We start from the raw sequence: 9,767 nt of genomic DNA on the forward strand, positions 1-9,767 counted from the left end.
GCACTCCATGATCCTCCACATCTAGTTCAAGTCGTCAAGTCACTTTTTATTGTCATTTCGACCATAACTGCTGGTACAGTACACAGTAAAAACAAGACAACGTTTTTCAGGACCATGGTGCTACATGAACAATACAACAACTACACTGAACTGCATAAAAAAAACACAAAACTACACTAGACTACAGACCTACCCAGGACTGCATAAAGTGCACAAAACAGTGCTGGCATTACAATAAGTAATAAACAAGACAACAGGCACAGTAGAGGGCAGTAGGTTGGTGTCAGTCCAGGCTCTGGGTATTGAGGAGTCTGACGGCTTGGGGGAAGAAACTGTTACATAGTCTGGTTGTGAGGGCCTGAATACTTCGGTGCCTTTTGCCAGATGGCAGGAGGGAGAAAAGTTTGTATGAGGGGTGCGTGGGGTCCTTCATAATGCTGTTTGTATTACGGATGCAGCGTGTGGTGTAAATGTCTGTAATGGCGGGAAGAAAGACCCCGATGCTCCTCTCAGCTGACCTCACTATCTGCTGAAGGGTCTTGCGATCCAAGATGGTGCAATTTCCGAACCAGGCAGAGAGGCAGCTGCTCAGGATGCTCTCAATACAACCTCTGTAGAATGTGGTGAGGATGGGGGGTGGAAGATGGACTTTCCTCAGCCTTCGCAGAAAGTAGAGATGCAGCTGGGCCTTCTTTGCTATGGATCTTGTGTTGAGGGACCAGGTGAGATTCTCCGCCAGGTGAACATCAAGAAATTTGGTGCTCTTAACCATCTCTACGGAGGAGTCGTTGGTGTTCAGCAGAGAGTGGTCGTTCCGTGTCCTCCTGAAGTCCATCATTCTCCGCAGCTTTTGCCATCTTCACTGGGAACCTACCACTAAGCACATTTTTACCTCCCCCTTCCACTCCTTGCTTTCTGCAGGGATCACTCACTCCATAATTTCCTTGTCCATTTGTCTCCCTCCTGGCACTTATCCCTGCAAGTGGAAGAAGTGCTACACCTGCCTATTAACCTTCACTCAGGGCCCCTAACTGGTGAGGCAACACTACAACTGTGAGTCTGTCGGGGTCAACTACTGTATCCAGTGCTCCCAGTATGGCCTCCTCTACATTGGTGAGACCCAACATACAGTAGACTGTGGGGGGGGGGGGGTCACTTCCTCAAGCAACTTCACTCCATCTGCAACAAGCCGGATTTCCCATTATAATTCCAATCTCTATTCCCATTCCGACATGTCAGTCCATGGCCTCCTCCCTGCCACAATGAGGCCATTCTCAGCTTAAAGGAACAACACCTTATATTCTGTCTGGGTAGTCTCCAATCTGATGGCATAAGTACCTATTTCTCTAACCTCCAGTAATTTTTCTCCCTCCTCTTTCTCTCTTCTTCCACTCCACACTCTGGCTCCTCTCTTACCTCTTCTCTTACCTCTTCTCTTCTCCTCACCTGCCTATCGACTCCCCCTGGTGCCCCCCTCCTCCATTTCTCCCACGGTCCAGTCACCTCTCCTTTCAGATTCCTTCCTCTTCAGTCCTTTAATTTTTCCAACTATTAACTCCCAGCCTCTCAGTTCATCCCCGCTCCCCCACTCACCTACCTTCTGCCTCACCTGGCTTCACCTATCACCTTCTAGCTTATACTGTTTCCTGTTTTCCTTCTTCCTTCCCCCACCCTGCCTAGCTTTGGCTTCTTCTCCCACCCCTTTTCAGTACTGAACTGGAGGGGATAACTTCACTTGCCCCATCACTGAACTGTCCCCACAACATATGAACTCACTTTCACAGACTCTTCATCTCATCCTCTCAATATTTATTGCTTATTTACATGTTTTTATTACCATTATTTCTTTTTTCTTACCTTTCGTACTTGCACAGTTAGTTGTCTTTTACACGCTAGTTGTTTGCCCTTTTGGGTGCTGCCTTCCAATATGATTCTTGGATTTACCGAGTATTTTCGCAAGAAAATGAATCTCGAGGTTTTATATGGTGACATACATGTACTTGATAATAAATTTATTTTAAACTTTAAAATTAAGGTTCTCAGCCCAAAATATCGACTGTTTATTCCTTTTCATAGATGCTGCCTGACCGACTGAGTTCCTCCAGCATTTTGTATGTGTTACTCTGATTTTCAGCATCTGCAGAAATTCTCATGTTTAAAACTATGTGAGACATAGTCAAGGTAGATAGTCAGAGCCGTTTTCCCAGAATGGAAAAGTCAAATACAAGTTTAATAGAGACTAATGAAGGAAGTTTTCTTTCACACAGAGTGGTAGGTGTCTGGAAGGTGGTAGAAAATGATAAAATGGCGAAGTTAAAGAGGCATGAACAGGTAGGGAATGGTGAGATATAGATCACATGCAGGCAGATGGGATAAATCAGGATCTTCATCATAGTTGGCAAAAGCACTGTTGGCTGAAGGACAGCTCTCCACACCTCTCTCTAACAGAACAACCACAATCAGTCTGCACTGGGCAGCATCATCTCTAGTTCCAGCACGCTGAGCCCCAGCACCTCCCAGGACAGTGTGCTGAGCCCACTGGTGTTCATTCACTCTGCTGATGCATGACTGCACTGCTAGATCCACCTCAAAGCGAATCACCATGTTCGCTGATGAGACAACAGTGGTTGGTCTCATCAACAACAACAAGAAGATTGTGTACAGAGAGGTGGTAATGTGGCTGGTAGAATGGTATGAGCTCAACAACTTGAGATTCAACATGGACAAGACTAAAGAGATGATTGTGGACTTTAGGAAGGTGCAGGTTGACCTCACCTCACTGCATATAAATAGCTTCTTCATTAGACAGTTAAGAGCACCAAATTACTGAAAGTGCACATAACAGATAATCTCACCTGGTCCCTCACACCACCTCCATAGTAAAGAAAACATCATAGCGTCTCCACTTCCTGTGAACATCGAAACAAGCTTGGTTCCCCCTTCCTGCCATTCTAACCCGTTTTTACAGGAGCACCACTCAGAGTGTACAGAAATCGTAATGTATGTGACCGCAAGATCCTATACTGCCAAACAAAGGATTGCAAGGATTGCTGAGAGGATCTGCAGGGTCTCTCGTCCACCCAACCAAAATATTTATCAGGAGTACTGCGTCCACAGTGTCAGGCCTGCACAAGCAAGCTCCTCCCAGCCTCCATGAGTTTCCTGCCACCCATTTCCACCTCATTACCTGCAGCCTATTTAAACCCAGCTCTCATCCACAATCCTCGTTCACTCATACAAACCAGCCAGCCTCAAACATTTGCTCCTAGCCTTCAATTATCTTGTTGCATTAAGTATCATTTCCTTTTGTTTTGTGGCCCTTTGTGACCTGTTATTTTGCAGTTTATTATTTTAAAGTGATTGCTCACTGCTAAATCATCTCAACTGATCTCCATTTGGATCATGCCTCTTCTATATTTCCTGACACACAAGGCCCTTAGCATTGACAAGGATCTCTCCCATCTGTCCTACAATCTCATTGACCCCTACCATCAGGCAGCGGGTACCATAGCATACCATAGCATACCACAGCATACCACAGAATACCATAGACAAGCCCTGTTAGGATGGGAAACAGAGTCTTCCCCCAGGCCGTGAGATGAATGAACTCCCTGCCATCGCCCAGATCTTGTCTCATAGGAAGCACCAGGAGTGTTACATTGTTTACTTTTAAACTTGTATTATAAAGGCACCTTATGCTAAATGTCAATCTTCTAGAATATATTTTACGCAAACAACAACAACACAAACAAATATTTAACTATTTGTTAGTTTAATTATGGTAATAATACTTGTGTTGTGTGTGAATTTTATGTACTGTGTTGTGCACCTTGTATCACTTGCCCGTATATGTTGTTCTACGTTCTTTGGACAAACAATGCAGGGAAGGCTATGGGGCTAATACGTTACATGGGATTACTACAGACTCATGCAACAACTAGTATTGACCTATTTCTATGCTGTGCGACTCCAGAGACACCTCTGCAACATAAGATCAGACGGCCATGTACCAGGTCCATTGTCTAAACCCGTGTCCATGGCTCCTGTTCCCACCGTGTACACAGCCTGAAACATTGACTGTTTACTCTCTTCCACTGATGTTGCCTGGCCTGCAGAGTTCCTCCAGCCATTTGTGTGTGATTCTTGGATTTCCAGCATCCACAGGTTTCTCCATTTGTGACAAGGAGACAAGAGTCAGATTTACATTTCTACTGCATCTTTCCTGACTTCAGCACCCAAACTGCTTTACAAGTAATGACATATAGTCACTAATATAATGTTAGAAATGTGATACAGCAAGCTCCCACCGACAGTACTGTGTTGTCTTCTCGTGTTAGGGAATATCAACCCAAAACCAGGGATAACGCTCCTACTCTTCATTGAAATAGCATCACGAGATCTTTAGCATCTACTTGAGAGAGCAGGTAGGGGCTTTGTGTAACACTCTAGTTAGCAGGTATCACATCTGATACCTAGCTTTGAACTAAAAAGCAAGAACGTGACACAGAAACGTACATTGAACTGCCTTACAAAGTTCAGGGTAATACTGAAAATACTCAGCAGGTCAAGCAACATCTGTGGAGATAACAGCAGGCTTCCAGTTAACAAACTTTCATCAGAACTGGAAGAAGTTGGAGATGAACAGATTGTAAAATGATGGTGAGACAAGGAGCTAATATAGGAGATGGTTTGTGCTCATAAGGAGGGCAGAGAAAGGATGGTGAAAGAGGATGAAATTGAGATATGATAGATCAACAGGAGGTGCCACTGACAACTCAACAATGAATGGAAGCATTACAAAGAATGAACCGGCTCATCTCGTGGGCACCTGAGATTCTTTCAATGACAAATTCAGCAGCTCATGAAACCCTTTCCTCCACTAGACTGTAAGGTGTTTAAGCTAATGCATTTGTTTGCTTCTCAATTATTGGAAATCTAAAATCTGCTGACACCACAAATCTAAAGAAAGGAAATGCTGGAAACACCCATCAGGTCAAAGAGCATCTGAGGAGAGAGAAACGGAGAACATATCAGATCAAAGACAACGGCAATACTGGGAAGTGAAAAGCAATTTCATTTTCGGTTGCAGAGGCGGAGGAACAGGGATAGATAGGACCAAAGTAGGACCTGTGTTATAAGGAAAGGTTGAATAGGTTAGGATTTTATCGCTTGGAATGTAAAATATTGAGAAGAGATTTGATAGAGGCATGCAAAATTTGAGGGGTATAGATAGGATGAATGCAAGTAAGCTTTTTCCATTGAGTTTGGGTGGGACTACAACCAGAGGTCATAGGTTAAGGATGAAAGGTGAAAAGTTTAAGGGGAACATGAGGAGAAACAACTTCACTCAGAGGGCTGTGGGAGTGTGTAGTGAGCTGCCAGCACAAGTGGTGTATGTGAGCTTGATTTCAACATTTAAGGGAAGTTTGGATAGGTACATGGATGGTAGAGATATAGAGGGCTATAATCCTGGTGCAGGTCGATGGGGGTAGGCAGTTTAAATGGTTTGGCATGAACTAAATAGGCCGAAGGACTGTTTCTGTGCTGTATTTTTCAATGTCTCTATGATTCTAAGTAATATCTGTGTTAGTGTGAGGTAAGTGTTATCCCAATGATAAGCTGGTTGATAGATTAATGAAGCAGGCAGAGGGAGGGAGATGAAGAGAGAGGGGGAAGAGGGAGGGGGAGAAGGGGAGAGGGAGATTGGACAAACAAAGGAATATAAGAAAAATGTGGAAAAGCATGGTGTGGGAAATAACTGACGCATCAATATCAGGGTGGTGGGGGGTGGTGGGGGGTGTTGGGGAGAGAAAAAGTAGAGTCAAAATCTGACTTTATCACTTGCTGATGGAAAGAGCTTGAACATAAAACATATGGTTTGTGATTGAGTGGAGGCATAGAAAGTAGTGCATGGTGAATGAGGGTGTTATGGGAGCTAAGTAATTGAAATAAGGTAAAATTTATTTTAACTATTTAACTGCTTTAAAGAGTTCTGAATGTTATGACCTCACACACTACAGCGAGTTACTGGTTCCCCACCTATCAGATGATGTAAAAAGGTAGGATTTAAAGGGGGGACTCGATTGAGGAAAGAGATGCAGAGAGACAAAAATGTTTCAGTACAAATTCTACAACTTGGGGCCCAGGGAGGTAAGGACATGGCAGCCAGTGTTGGAAAGATGAGAACTGAGCATGGTAAGAACGAAGGTGTACCAAGATATAAGGCTGGATGAGAACAGGAGACACCGCATTGCATAGAGGGAGACAGAGTTTAAAAGAACTGAGCAAGGGCTGTGAGTGACTTTTGCATAGCACAGTTCCTGAGCAGACATAGGATTACACATAATTAGGCACTTTGCAAGGACCAATAAAAAGAAGTTAGGTTTAGACGGAGCAGCCATTGTGGGAGCAGACATTGTGTGAGTGGGGAATAAAGGCTTTGGCTCATCGAGGATTCGGCTACGAGAGGCACAGGCTGTAGGTAGATTTATTTTTCCTTATTTATTCATTATTTCTATCTTTTTGCACATTTAGAACCATGGGGATACCAGACAGGATAATGGAATGCTCCTCTTGCAGGATGTGGGAAGGGTGGGAGACCTCCAGTGTCCCTAGTGACTACACCTGCAATGTGCATCCAGCTGAAGCTTCTAACAGGCCTGTTAAGGAGTTGGAGCTGACATTGGATGAACTCTGGATAATTTAGGAGGCTGGAAGGTTACTAGATAGGACAATACAGGGAGGGAGCTACACCCAAGGTGAATGACACAGAATAACTGGATGACCATCAGGAGGGGGAAAGGAGATAGGCAGCCAGTGCAGAGCCTTGAGGCCATCCCCCTCAAAAGCAAGTACACTGATTTGGATACTGTTGGGGGGATGACTTGGCAGAGGACAGCCAAAGCATTCAGGTATCTGGCACTGAGTCTGGCTCTGTGGCTCAGAAGGGAAGGGGGGAAACGAGGTGAGCTGTTGTGAAAGAGGGTTTGCTGTTCAGGGGAAACAGAAAGGAGGCTCTGTAGACAAGAATGAGACTCCTGGATAGTATCATGCCTCCTATATACTAGGGTCAGCAACATCTCGACTTGCTTGAAGCTTGTAACCTCCAAAGCTGTCAGAGGTCTCTTGGTGGCCTCCTTCACTAGTCCCCTTCTTGCACAGTTACTCAGTTTTTGAGGGTGGCCTGCTCTAGGCTGATTTACAGTTGTGCCATATTCTTTCATTTCTTGATGATTGACTTAACTGTATTCTAAGGGATATTCACTGACTTGGAAATTTTCTTGTATCCATCTCCAGAATTTTGCTTTTAATAACCTTTTTGTGGAGTTGCTTGGAGTGTTCTTTTGTCTTCATGGTGTAGTTTTTGCCAGGACAGTGACTCACCAGCAGCTGGACCTTCCAGATACAGGTATATTTTTACTACAGTCAATTGATACATCTCCACTCCACACAGTGTCCAAAACCAGATCTCCATTTAACTAATTATGTGACTTCTAAAACCAATTGGCTGCAGCAGTGATGATTTGGTGTGTCATATCCAAAGGGCGGGGGGGGGGTGAATACTTATGCAATCAATTATTTCGTGTTTTATATATGTAATTATTTTCGATCACTTTGCAGAGATCTGTTTTCACTTTGACACAAAAAACATCCTTTTCTGTTGATCAGTGTCAAAACAGCTAAATTTAATCCACTGTGATTCAATGTTGTCAAACAATAAGCGTGAAAACTTCCAAGGGTGGAATACATCTTACAGGCACTGTAGATTTTCCATGTTTGGGAGATCAAGAACAGGATGCATAGGTTTAAGGTGAGGTGGAATACATTTAATACAAACCTGAGGATAAACTTTTGTCACCCATAGGATGATCAGTCCATGAAACTTCCAAGGGGGTGAACACTTTTTATAGGCATTGTATAGAAGTATTTGGATAGGTAAGGCATAATTAGGAATCATCAGCATGGCTTTGTGCATGTTAAGTCATGTCTAACCGATCTTACAGTGTTTTTCGAGGAACCTATCAGGAAAGCCGATGAAGACAAGGCACTGAATGTTGTCTACATGGATTTTAGCAAGAGCTTTGACTACAAGGTAGAGTTCATTGGATCATGGACCATTCAGAAATCTAATGTGGAGGTGAAGAATCTGTCTCTGAGTCAGTGACTGTGGGCCTTGAGACTCCTGTACTTCCGCCCAGACAGGATGCCCTGGATGGTGAAGGTTCTTAGTGATGGATGCACTTGAGGTATTGCCTCTTGAAGATGTCCTCAATGGTGGGGAGTGCTGTGCCGACAACTTTCTGCGACGCCTTGCGATCTTGTGCATTGGAGCCGACACACCAGGCTATGATGCAGCCAATCAGAATGCTCTCCACAGTCTTTGGTGACCCTTACAAATTTCCTCAATATTCTAACAAAGTAGATCCACCTGTCGTGCCTTCTTTGTGATTGCATCAATGTGCTGGGTGCAGGATAGATCCTCCAAGATGTAGAATGGAGCAAGCTGAAGGAAGATCTAAATGAGCTGCATACAATTTGTGAATGAACCAGATAGAACGGGAAGGCGTGACCCGTTTTACTTAACAGAGAAGATGGTGATTGGGGGAAGGATTGGGTGGGACTTGAGAGTGCAAAGCTCACTGCCTCAAATGATAATTAAGGAAAATATCTGCATCTCATTTTTTAAAAAAGCTTAAGTGTTGTAACCTGCAGGGAGCTAAGATCTGGTTAAGTGGAATTAAGCTGGATAACTCTTTCTCATCCAGGATCAACACAGTGCTCCACATGATCTCCATCTGTGCTGTAAATTTCTGTTTCCATGATAAGCTCTTTTTGCAACCACCACCAAAGGCGGTCTGGTCTGTCTTCATACTGTGCAGGAAGTCTCTTTGAAATTCTCTACTTTTTACAGGCTGCGTACAAGGAGGGTCGGAGGAAACATGTCAGACGGGTATATTGGCACCTTCTTTGCACCTGCTTCATCCGTCATTATGTCGTTACAGGGTCAGACATTCCTGGTTGCACATGCAGGAAATCACCTTCACGGAGGAGAGTGCACTTTGCAAACAGGCAGCCACATAAATCTGTACGCTGCTGAAGCCACATCTGGAGTATACTTCTATCACAGGCTGTCAAGCTTACTGCTTCTGTGACCTTTCAAACTGCCATGTCCCCTGCAAAGAGCAGAAGAACTACAGTTGTATCCTGAAGGTCACGGAAGCCTTGTCAGGAACTCTGAGGCTTTCCATGCAGACATGTGGTCACTCAACAGCAAAGAGGCCCAGACATCAACCAGACGCCAACACCATGACCCAAGCCTCACTGAAAAGCTGCTTCTGCACTTGTCAACTCTGAACATCAGTATGCAAGATCTGGAGTGTATTGTAGAAAGCCCCCTGTCTCCACCAATCACACTTCATGTCACTTGTGCCACAGAATGCATCACACTAATGAAAGAATCCTGCAAGAGAACCACAATCTTGTCATGGTTTGGGGGCTTGTGTGCCTCAATGACTCAGAGAGCTATGCTGGCTGGAGTCAGGGCCTTATGCTTTGGCTCTTGGTAGGGTCACCCATGCCAGAGAGGTCAAAGGGTACAGGCAGACTAAGAGTGGTCCACCAGTCCTCCGGATTTGGGGGTGCAGCTCAGGGCTAACCTTGACTGATCAAGCAAAACTGTTATGGAAAAAGCAATGAAGTATTCTTCTACTTCTGTGTATGACAGTATTCCTGCGTCTCCACCCGGGACTTGCATGGCTGACAGTAGT

The sequence above is a fragment of the Mobula hypostoma genome, chromosome 1, assembly GCF_963921235.1.
Source record: "Mobula hypostoma chromosome 1, sMobHyp1.1, whole genome shotgun sequence".
In the NCBI taxonomy this organism is placed as follows: domain Eukaryota; kingdom Metazoa; phylum Chordata; class Chondrichthyes; order Myliobatiformes; family Myliobatidae; genus Mobula; species Mobula hypostoma.